This window comes from Monopterus albus, unplaced genomic scaffold (genome assembly GCF_001952655.1).
Source record: "Monopterus albus unplaced genomic scaffold, M_albus_1.0 scaffold54.1, whole genome shotgun sequence".
In the NCBI taxonomy this organism is placed as follows: domain Eukaryota; kingdom Metazoa; phylum Chordata; class Actinopteri; order Synbranchiformes; family Synbranchidae; genus Monopterus; species Monopterus albus.
The window spans coordinates 2,327,948-2,340,782 of NW_018127934.1; the positions used below are offsets into that span (position 1 = coordinate 2,327,948).

The 12,835-nt window shown below is 38.4% G+C and overlaps 1 protein-coding gene across 9 annotated transcripts in view; it reads right to left on the minus strand.

The window, feature by feature from the left end:
• rbm47 (RNA binding motif protein 47) overlaps nt 1-12,835 on the minus strand; it is a 30,320-nt gene that overhangs the window by 9,856 nt on the left and 7,629 nt on the right. The window contains exon 1 of one of the 9 annotated variants that reach the window (XM_020602073.1): nt 2,797-2,904. The exons of the other annotated variants lie outside the window; for them this stretch is intronic. The gene's annotated coding sequence lies outside the window, so the exon portion shown is untranslated. Of the gene's footprint in view, nt 1-2,796; nt 2,905-12,835 lie in introns of those variants that run through there. 9 annotated transcript variants of the gene reach the window in all.

Genomic DNA, 12,835 nt, shown 5'->3' on the forward strand with positions numbered 1-12,835 from the left:
GATATCTGTGCTTTAATTGAGTATGCCCATTTTCTGCTAATTTATATGTTGACTACATTTTAGTAGAATATTGTACTTTGTACTCACTATATTTATTTGATAACTTTAGTTACTATTTACTTTTTTTGAATGAGATTACTAAAACAAAATACAGTATAATCAAAAGACGTTATCAATCCTCTATGGAAAATTCACAAGCTACTCAGTAGTATATCAAGTATTTCACATTATAAGTATACAAGGTTTTAGCTTTAACAGCTGCAACATTAAATGGAATGTACACAATAATACATCAATATTTATAATCCAATAATATGACATACATTGTTGTAAATTGTACCATTCTGCATAATGAATACTTATACCTTTGGTACTTTAAGTATATTTTGATGCCAATACTTTTGTTCTTTTACTTAAGTAACATTTTGAATGCAGGGCTTTTACTTATAACAGGGTATTTTTACACTATGGTATTGTTACATTTAGTTGAGGAAACAATCTGAGTACTTCTTCCACCACTGCATTTTACACTATTAGCCAATTCACCCACTCATATATGCAAACATTCACACACCAGTGATGTCACCGGGGGCAACCTGGGGTCCAGTGTCTTGCCCAAGGACACTTTAACATGTAGGCTGGGTAGCCAGAGACAACCTACTCTACCTCCTGAACCACAGCTGTCCCCCAAAATACAGGATGTTGTTTTCTGCTTCTATCTTTAGCCAGTAGTTGGCTGCTGTATTTTGACATAGGTCAAGATGACATTAGCTAATATACAAACATCCATTTTGACAAAATCATGGGGACCTTGAATATGTAGGGATGCACTCTGATTCTGCCCAGTGAGGATGCAGTTTTCTTTATTGCACAACAAATATAAAACACTTTTTAAAAAAAAGCTCCCAATATGTTGCTACATTAAAACATTTTTTACTTGCTTTTGTTGCTTTCCCATCTCTGCTTCATCAGCGTAACGTGCCCTCCCTCTGTTCCTTTTATCGTGTGAAGTACTTACATGACTCCATTTCTTATCATTCTTATCTTGCCAGACTGATGACAAAGGGAGGACAATATTCACTTTGGGAATTCTGCTTAGTGATAAAAAGAAACTATGTGACACTGTAAGGGCAACACTGTATAAAACTGTATTCAGGGTGAGCCTCTTTTTAAAAAAAAATCCCTTCTCTGGATATTGTATGTCTAAGAATTTGGTATGTTCAGTGTTCAGTCTTAATGCCAGGTAATCTACTTACTGCTTTTGACCACTTGGAGCTGTTCCTAACTGTTGTGCTGAGGTTGTGCTTTCTGAGCAGAGAGTCAGGAAATCACTACACATAGAATACCAGAAGTGAAGTAAAACTGGTCTGTTATAGTATCTTTTCATTTCCATAATTAAAAAAAAAAATCTGACCAGTGAGTGTGCAAGATGCTTGAAAACTCGTGAATCTGCAATCATCACCTCTTAGAGAGCTCAGACCGTATACATAGGTTTATAACAACAATGCGTGTGTGTGTGAGAGAGAGAGCAAGAGGAAGAAACCTGAGGTAGTTACTGATAAATGATTAACCCTGGTGAAAACAAATCACAGCCTTTACTCACAGTGAGCATAAAGATTTACAGATGATGAGCAAAAAAACCCTAAAATTTACATTTACATACAGTATGTTCTTATGCCTTGAACAACAGGAACATCCCGCAGCCATTAAGTAAAACATAATCTACACAGGCATTTGGAGCGCGGACACTGAGTTCACCTGGTCAAAGGTTATGAACTCAGGAGGGAAGGACCAGCTAGCCTGCACGCAACAAGTGAAGAAAGTTAAAGAGCAAGGATTTCACTGGGTAACAAAGCCAATCTGCTGGGTTAAAGTGTTCCAGCTATTGCTGGTGAGATTGCCTATTACACTGTGTTTATGATTGATAGAAGCACCTGATTCTCTACGTATTAACAGCACGTTATCAGAGCCTGAATTGTTTTATGAATGGAAAAAAAGGCTTTTACATGCTTCTTCCCACATCATGCTATGAACACAGATTGACTACTACTGGTGGAAAATTCCATATTTTTCCTTAAAAAGCCAAAAAGCCATGGCATTAGTACAGTGTTGTTCCTCACAGCTAGAAAGAGGAAGAACCCAATATTCTTTATATCACTGACCCGACGTTAAATCAACACTGCCGTCATGTTTTATCTCAGGAGAATTTTTAGTTCTTGTTCTGTAGATTGTAAGACAACAAATCTCAACAAATCAAATTTTGAGTCCCACTTTACTACAGATTATAGAGCAAAAAAAACCCATAATATGTTTAGCAATTCTATTCGAGTAGCACTGATCCAGTGTACTGAAGAAAACAGGCCAAAGGAAGCCACCGTCTTAACTGTATGCACACACATGGACACATGGAGACAAATGACTCACAGTGTCCACCCAGCAGCCCCTAACAACAGGCATCGGAACAGGACCAATGAAACACCAACTCTTAATGCCATTCAATAATTCATAACACACACCCAATAGATAACATTTCTGCAGTATTATGACTCATGCTAAAATCATTTAAGCCAGCCTTCAAATCAAATAGAGATATATAACTGCTAAGTAATAGTTTTTACAGCTTTCACCACAGTTTGAAGTCATACAATCTCACTAAAATATAAGGGATCAGAGAGAGGGAAGTGAGACTGAAACAGAGCAGAAATCTTGAGAAAGATCCAACTGCAGAGGGATGGTGGTGGAAAAGAGAAGAGGAAGGAGAAGCAGAGCGGTCAGATGGGAGGATATCTACTGTACCTCTGTTGTTTCACAGTGCTGCGCTGCTTGGCCGCCTGCTCTGGGAGTGTTAGTCCACCTCCATGAGAGACAGGTACAGCAGGGCACAGAGCGCGGAGGCCAGCCTCCTCAACATACACACACATGCTGAACCAAAGCTGCAAGCATGAGAGCTGGTAAGGGCGGAGCTAAAACAGGTACTTAGAGTGAGAGTGTACTGGACAAATCCCAGCCCCACTTTTACAGAAATGTAAAGTTTTTTGTGTTTGAAATACACTTACACAAAATATGTGGTGGAAAATTATTAATTAATGAGTCATTTATGAAGTTGTACTTTAACACTGTAGGAAATATTGAACTTTTTAGTTACATATAGTTACACTTTGTTGCATTTATGTGATGTTACTAGTTTCTTTTTTTACATGTTATATTTTTATGTAACATTTTAGATTTTGTGTTTAAAAAATATGATCATTTTATAAAAAATAAAACCAGTGTATCAAAGACACTGTCTAGTTGTGTGCAAGTTGTTTCTATGAATTTCATCAAGAGTCATTTCCCCTCTGAACTTTTCAGATAGTTGCATTTCAAGATCTTTGAGACGCAAAGAAAGCAAAGATTAGAGGAAAGTCCAAAATACCATTTTGTATGGATGAATTTTTTTTCTTTATTCTCCTGTTAATTATCTTACAACCCCTTAGATTTATGTTGTGATGCTTTGAAGGTGTCCCAACCCCTAACTACCTAACTGTATATAAAATAAACCTCAAGCAGCTAATACGTTTAAGCAATAAAATCCTGCATACACACTGATGTGTCAGTATAAGCAAATTAATAAAGTCATAATGAATCCACCACAGATCAAGAACTTTTATTTTTGATATTTAAAGTACATATACTGATAACTTACTTTTATTTAAGTAGGATTTTGAATGGAGTACTTTCACATTAATGTTAATTTTACCTCAGTAAAATAATGATAAACGCTGAAGTACTTGTTGCACAAACCTACAAATCTTGTAATAAAGTACATACAGTGACCGGGTACCTAGCACAGCTCAACTTAAGCAAGCAACACACACCTTCCTGGGAAGTCAAGAGAGCAGATAAAGAAATGACTGAGAAAAGAACATTCACACAAGAGAACGTCAGTCGTTTTGAGAGTTTCTTTCTAAAAGTCAATGCTCTGAAAAGAGGGAGTGAGGGAGAGAGAGAGCAGATGGTTTAAAGGGAGAGAGAGATAAAAGTCAAAGTGTGTTGTCAACAGTGCGTTGAGTTTCAGCTACTGTTGAAACCAACCTGACGCTTTAACAAAGAGTAAACAGGCATAAAGGTGTTTAGCATAAAGATAAGCTGATAGATAAACAACAAAGAAAACAAAGAGATGATAGACATGGAGTTACTGTGTTTATAGAGTGTACCACCTTAAATCTTTTGCATAATGAAAAGCAGCTATAAAAATATCAAGTAAATTAGCATGTCACTGGTGTGTGTGTGTGTGTTTGTGGGCACACTGTAATCTTTTGGCATGTGTTGATTGTTGGGGAGCAGGGTCAGTGAAATCCAGCCTTTGTCTAAACCAGGGGGGTCAGTCTGAATCAAAGATTAACTGTCAGTCATTAGTGAGCGTCACTCAGATGCACTCCAGGTTCAGGTGATCTGGTCACTGCACAGTGAGACCATCAGCTCCACAGGTCAGTGGTTAACTGTTAAACCCCTCAGGAAGACCCAAGAGAGGGACGCGAAGAACATGCACTGTCTCGCGCCTCGAGGACATGTTCACTAAAAAATGCATTAGTCTGTTATTTCTACTTTTCAGTAAACTCTACTAAAACAAATGTTAAGTGCATTTGTTGGGGACAATCTTTGGTTACAGATTAATACACATTTGATGCCTAAAACCCCTTTTCCACCACCTGGTACTGGCTCAACTTGACTCAGGTCAACTTGCCTTATTTGTGTTTCCATCAGTAAACTGTTGGTGATGGTACCTGGTACTATTTTTGGTATCGCCTCTGTCGAGGTTCCAAGCGAGCAGAGGCGATACCAAATGGTGATGTGTAAACACTATAGACTAGCAACTGGTCAGAGAAATTGCGCCATCAATGTGCGAGAAGTCCCGGAACAAAGAAAGCACCAAAAGCAAGCACCCGGTACCAAAAGAGTCAAGTTGAGTCGAGTAGAGTCAGTACCAGGTGGTGGAAAAGTACCCTTAGAGAGCATTTTCAGCAGCACAACAAAGGTTGTATGATTCAGTCAAAATAAACTAGTGTACATAATTGCAACATAGCGGCTTAATAGTTCTGGGAATCAATAGAGTTCTGTGACAGAGGAATAAGGCATTTTCCACAGAGCAGTTTTTTTAGTGTATTAAATTCATAGTTAGTTTGGTTTTAATGAGATTTATTGATAAAAAGAATAAAAAATATTACAAATGTTGTGCTTCAAACTGACGGTAATTATTCAGGGACAGCGTTATGCATAAAACATATGGATAAGTGACAAATTAAAGGAAAAACGTAAATAAATGAACGGTCCCTTCCAGGATTACAGTGTCCCCATCTCTAGGGCATGAGGAATCACTGAATGGTTTGTTGAGCATGAAAATGATGTAAATCAGCAGATCTCAACCCAGCAGACTGGAAATCAAACTATACTATGCCAATAATATAGCACTGCCACTGACACCATGTTTAAGCTAAAACAAACATGCTTAAAACTAAAGCTTAAGTAATAATAATAGAAAGTGCTTCTCTTTCATTAGCTGGTTTTGCATACACACACACACACACACACACACACAGAGTGGAATTTGCCACATAGGTGAAAATTATAAATAAGCAGGAATCAAGTCAGCAAAAAAGCAGCACTGGTAATCAGTATCTTGGCCAGAGAGGTCGCATTATTACAAGTCATCCATATAAGTAAATGAGTAGCGTGTCACAAGACCAGAGGTCCTACTGTTTCTGTAGAGCGATACGACCTGCACAGATTACACCATACTGTTTAGCCACACACTGGGTTTTCCTGGAAGAGGTTTGTCTTCAGACAAGCACAGAAACACATTGTTTTCACAACTTGCTCACATAATTTTTTCTTTTTCAAAACGCCAAGCAGTATAAAGTAGTCCATATTTCAACCTCATCAACAAAAAAACAACATAAAGGAGACATTTTGTCCCACCGGTTTGTCTCTGTTGTGGCAAAGAGAAGATTATAAAAGTCAGCACTAACAAATGTGAAATACAAAACAATGAACTTGATGAAAGAGAAGTGAGAACTGTGGCTGACCCCTCAGGACACATGATGTCCTCACCCTGCAGTTCACACAGCTCAGTGTCAGCAAGCTGACTGCAACAGGATGAAGCTGGATGGAGAATTAAGTCACACTGCTGATTGAGGCAAAGGAAACTGTGTTATCTTTCTGTTTTCCGTCCAATCACATTGTTCTTGAGGAGCTGTCGGCTAACTATGTACAACATTGTACACTCAAGTACAGATATCACCAAGTTCTGTTCAGTTACTGTGCTCGGTATTCAACATTACAACTGTTTTCATTATGCTGTTTGCCTTCTTCATTTGGTCTATAAAATGTCAGAACGTCATGGAAAATGCCCAAGGTTATGTTTTCAAGTATCCAAAACTCCAAGAGGATGAAAAGGAAAACAAAAACTATTCCCAGTTAAGAAGCTAGAACCAGTCAGCTTTAGCTAATTAATACACCAACGTTCTGAACCTATTTTTACTAACAGCTCCACTGTTTTCTAACTTCAGTGATCACACCTCAGCGGCCTCTTCCACCTTTATCACACTTTCATGATTTTCATTTCCATCTTCAAGCTTCACTTTCACTTCAACTGGTATTTTATCTTCACTTAAATCAGTATTTCAAATTATTTTAGTGCCAAAACTTAAATTGAAATGTCTCTAAGTACGTCCCTCTTCACTGCCATTTAAACTTCAGTATTTCAACTTTAACTTTGCTTTAACTGCACTTTTTCAGCTGTGAGCACATTTAACATTTCCTCAGAAAACTTTGAGGTGAGTATGAAAATAGTTTCACAATTGTTTGATCAGTGTTCTGATTAATCATGTTCGACTCAAAACGGGTTAAAAGGATGGACTTCTTATTAGATCATGAGAATCACATCAACACAACACTGTGCAATATGTGACCCTTCCTCATTTTTTCCCTATCACTGTTCTCTGATTTGTCTATTTCCTTATGTTTCCTCCTTTTCTCCTTTCCTTCCAGCCATGTACTTGTCACCCTCATTCCTCTGGTTCATTCAAGCTCAAAGACAAGGAGGGCGAAACGAGGAAGGTGCAGAGAGGAGGGCAAACAGAGAAGAACAAAAAAGGGGGAAGAAATGAAGAGTAGAGTAGGGAGAGAGCATGGGGCTGGTCCAAAAGAGGAAAAGACCAGATGGAGAGGAGAGAGAGAGAGAGGAGGGGACCCAAAGTGTCCCTGACCCTCAGAACTAGAAAGCCCTTCAGAGTGAAACTGGCCTGAAGAATTTCAGGTCAGAAGGAATGCATAAGTGACCACCTCCAGCCCGCCCCAACTTCACCACAAAGGGATGATTCCAGTTCATTTATTCAGAGCCCCCTGCCTTCAGGACCTTCACATTCATCCACTCAAAACACCACAGTTTTCCTTAGACACTATCATTTTAAACACTATAACAAAGAGCCAGCATCCTAAGTTTTTCTTTTAATCTCATTTAACACCATCAGCATTGATAATGACTGCTTCGAACCTTAATTTTAACATCAATCATAGTCTAATTATAAATACTATGGAATTCAACCTTAGGATAGAAAGGTCAGCTGTTATTAAATATCCCCATGTGTCCTCACACAGCTACACAGTCGTTACTAATCTTTGGTCATCTTTAGCTTTAGCACTAGCTGGTGGTGACTTTGCTTCTTTAGGCAAACACATTCCTCAGGCCTATTCAAGGCCAAAACAGACACTGTTTCAGACAATTACTGACACTCATGTTAAGGGATTTAGTGGCCCGCTGTGTGAGTGCATGAGGGATAAACAAGCAAGACAAATGTAATGATATTTGACACACTAAACAACATAAGATTCAAATATTTACATACTGTATAACCCAATTATATTTTCACAGTCACACTTACACCACAGGCGTACAACAGAGACAACCTTCATGCTCACCTTTATTCTCAAACAAGGGCCAACCCTGTCGACAAATAGTTAAGAGTGTGTCGACAGAGGGTACATAAATATGCGAATGAAGCAACATTTCTGTGAGTTAAATTAGAACATAACACACCTCTTCTTAAACAACTAATGTTGTCATCTTTTAAGAGCATGTATAGCCTTGAATGCAACTTAAAAAATAAAATTTAGCTGCATATCAGTGGATTCTCTGTCTCACACACACACAACAAACAGATCATTTTCCGGGGTAAAAGTCCACATATTATATGATGGAAAAACCCGGAAGTCTATAGCCTCTTCATGTAGTCACTGAAGCATTTTTTATCCCCCACCTTAAACACACACACGCTCTCTCACACACAAGCACTCACTCATACAGCACCATGCTACTCCACCGGTTCCACTGGTTTCACTGTACGGACATCTTGAGCTCTGTTCCTATCACTGATTGGTTTAAGTGCCTTTGTTGTCTGTTTCCAATCATGTTTCTGGTGAAACAGGTACGTCTGGTAAACTGTAGCTCCCTCCAGGCAAAGCAGAACGCCAGTTATCCTCCACCAGCAGAGAGAACGTAGGCGACAAGACAAACTCACAGAGCAAAAGCTTGTTTCCTCAAGAATGGCTCTGTGAGAAGACTGTAAGCTTTGGTCTTTAAGAGGTTCATAGTGTCAAACACAAACATTTCAACAGATTTTAGCATGTAGTGTAGGGGTAAGAGTTACTCAGAAGTGTTGAGGGTGTCTATCATAAAGATACCCAACAGTTTCAGAATATCAACATTTTACTGGAAAATCAGATTTTTCAAAAAAACTGAGATTTTTGGGATGATTTTTAACAATATCTTTAAATCATAAAATAATACAGCAAGAAAAAATGATGACAAGTTTTAGAGAGACAATGTTTCCTGGTCAGAGACCTTCAGAAGGACAGAAACATACTTGAGAATTAGTATTAACACTGTACCTGTATCCCAAACTGATGAGCGGGCCAAGTAGACGCAGTCGGTGTGTTTTTGCTTTTGAGAGTCACTTTGCAGATTCACACTTTTCTAAAACAAACTTTGTCTCTGTCCATTCACTGTCCTTTGGTGTTGACAGGCTACAGCAGTCAGAGTCTCCTCGCTTACCAGTGTCTGAGTGTTTGAGAATGGAGGTAAGCAAAGGTGGTTTAGTGTTTACTTATTCTCAGTGGCCAGAGGAGAGAGGTGGGGCCACTCAGCACAAGTAACCCCCCACCTTTTTATGTCCTCCTTCAGTCTCTCTCTGATGACAATAAGCCAAAAGGGAAGGCGAGAGTTAAAAGTGCAGAGTGTGTTATGATAGGTGATGATTGTCAGTCAAGGAAGTCACAAGGAGCCTAGTGTTTGAGTGTGTGCTTACAGTACCACGCATGTGTGTTCACCTCTCATTATTAAATAACCGTGATAATCCTGTCTAAGTCAGGGTTCAAATACTACTGAATAATGCAAGAGTAATTGGACTGGCCATTTCTATTGACTGTTCTCTTTCTTACAAAGGCATTAAAACAGCTTTTATTTACCACATTCACTGATGTTTATAGATTAGCATGCTAACAGGCCTAAAAACAAAGTGCAACTGTTGGGAATGTCCCTGTATTTGCAGGTATTTGGCCAAAAACCCAAGTTAAAATTCTGACCTGATGATGGCACTAAATGAAAAGTCATCAGAATTCATTTAAAATTCAAATTTGGCAGCGGTACCTGGTCACTATTTGTTCCTTGAGAGTACTTTTATCCAAAGAACAGTGAGGTGCCAATGGGCTTTTTCTTGCCAATCCAAAAATGATTAGAACAACTTAGTTACAGCTGACAAGTGCTAATGGGCTAAGCTTCATTTCTTCAGGGTGCATTGGGTATATTTTCAAACTCAAAGGTAACAAATGCAAAATACTGATAAACACATTAAATATAAGCCAGACTAAAACTGTTACATTCCAGGTATATCTTCCAGAAACACAGAAAGGCTTAGAGAACAGAACGGAGACCACAGTGAGAGGTGTGGAAGTCTATATAACCTTAACAACCCTTAAAGACAACAAGCCTTTACGCTTATCAGTGCTCCAACATAAGTATGTGTATGTGAGTTGGAGTTTGAGTCTGCTAATGCCATTGCATAAGTGACACATTAACTAAAGACTTTGTTAATGAAGGACATGCAATCACTGAGTCTTGCATTTTTGGCAGTACACACACACACATATACCTTCCCCCCCCCACACACACACAAACAGCATATGTAGATAGCCAGTTCAAAGTTCACAGATAGAGAAATATATATATTCTCTCGCCAACAGGGTATAAAAAGGGTGGAGCGAAGGCCACACGAAGCCATAAACCTACTTTAAAAGGCAGAGGAGAGTGTGATTCAAATGCCAAGGTGAATTTACAACCAGCATATGGTATCACACAAACACACTCACACACACACACTCACACACACACACGTCAACTCAAGTCAAGTTTAAATGTATCGCTCTTTATCGCAAACTGTCTCTGCAGCCAAGTTCATAATATCAAGGGTTCCCAACTCAAAATCCAGTCTAAAACAAAAACATAATGGTCATTTAATAATTCTTTGAATTTGATTAAATTATTTCTAACATACAGTTGTCTTGAGAGCATCCTCTGAATGGAATAAATTACCTCGCAGAATCAGAGAATTAGCAATAAATAAATCAATCTCTAGTAAAGAAAATACCTCTAGTCTATGACTGAATGTATTTAAAACTGTACTGTTAAAACGTTACTATTTTTATGATGTATTTTTGAGCATGTGGGCCCCAGAATGATTAGCAAAAGCTAATGCAACTTCAGATAATTAAACAAACAAACTTCAAATTGAATATGGTTGTTAATTATGATCCAATCCCCACTGGCAAACAGTTTTAGAGCATATGCAATTTACAGTAAGCATCAAGTTAAAAATGAATTACAAGCAAATTTCAGCATAGATGCTGATAAAAACTCTGAGTGGAGCAAAGTCACCGTTGGAACGTAATGTGCTGTTCTGTATGTAAAGTTCAGAGTCATGGAAACATAAACATTATAGAAATATGAATGTCCTGTGATGTGTGCTGGCCCCTCCGGACATGTGAGACAGCTGAAGGGCCAAAGCAGAGCAAAGTGCTTGTTTGTCGAGGAAATACTCTCAATGGGCTGCAGCTTACACCTTCGGTTGAGCGTGTGTGTCTCTGAGTGGTTGTTACATCCTCAGAAATCCTTATGCTTTGATTTTTGATCATAAGGTTTGTCTTTGTCTCTGTCTTTGTCTTTTACTTTTATTATAAATGAAAAATGACAACTGCTGACTTTTAAAAAATACATTTTTGCTAAATGAGTTAGAAACAAAATGGAATTAAAGAAAAAAAATCTAAATAAAAGATGTTTTTGTTCTTTGGATGCAAAAAAACTTTGTAATGTGGCCGAGATATTATAAAACGTCAAATGCAGACCTCAGAAACTGTACAACAATAACACAATAACTAAAACTGAAACAAAATGAAAGATTTCCACCTGTTAATGTGATTTGAAAAGTTATTAAAACAAAATTGAAATCTAACTCTACCATTTAAAATGAAATGAAAATAAAAAACAACATCTTGCTCTACTCTTTATCACATACATTTTTACAAGCTTTTTTTGTAAATTTACATCAAACAATAACAAAATATATTTTAGGTATCAGTATAAAATTAAAATAATTATTCAATCAGTCATGTCATTATTCATGGATACATCAGAAATGTAAAGACAACGATCTAAACTGGATCCTTGACCTGAGCTGACTGTGGGTGTCACACACATGCATGTACATGAACACACACAACTCACACACAACACATAACATCACTTAATAATAGTCCTAACCGCTTCTTTAATCAAATGGCTGCCTCACATCAAGTGACTGCCACCAACCGGTCCCAGTGTAACATTTAGGATTATCAAAAGTGACTCAGCAAACAAAGTGTAGTTCTGCCGTTCTACCACACATACACAGTCATGTTTGTTTTCATTACTTATGAGGACCTTACACTGACTTGCATCCATTTCCTGAAGACTTACATAAACTTTAACAATAACCAGTACTTGCCTAACCCTACCCCTAACTTTATCTGACCTCACCCTAACCTTAGCTTCTAAGATCTGTACCCTCTGAGGAAGGCTGAGTCCTCACTGTGTGAGTGTGTAAACCAATCCCAGGGAACAGCACTGGGCTACGAAGCCAGTTTGGTGTAATTGCCAAACCGTGGTACTACAACTTCTGTGTTTGTCACTTGATCTAAGCTGGCCCAAAAAGCCTTTTCGAATAGACAATCCACTGGAGAAAGAGCCGCGGTTTTCTGAGCATCACAAACCAAATGAAATGACACTTATTATTATCAGAACTTGATTCACTGGGTCCAGTATCATGTGCAAAGTTAATTTGAGCCACAGGATATTTTTAATTTACCCCTTTATGTGTGTGAGGGGTTTCAGCTGGATGTAAGTGCACATGCTCTGCGGGCACAAACACACAGAAGTGTGCAGAACATCCAGAAGTATGAGGAAGTATGAGGAGTATCTGCCACTGAACAACTTTCAGAGGAATGAACTGGGCACCATCTTGTAATCAGATTTTTTGTTTGTCTTAATACATCCGTGTATAAACAGGTTTCGGTCTCCTGAGTGCGAGTAACACCAGCTGCACACACACAGACGCTGACATAAAAGTCCTACATTTCTTCCTCCCTGATGAAAGCAGTTTCGCCTTGTGCCTGGTCAGCTGACTCTGCAGTGACAAGGCTTGTCACTAACCAATGGCAGAGGCAGGGCACTGTGCGCCGAGGTGCTAGAATCACTGCCAAGGTCAAG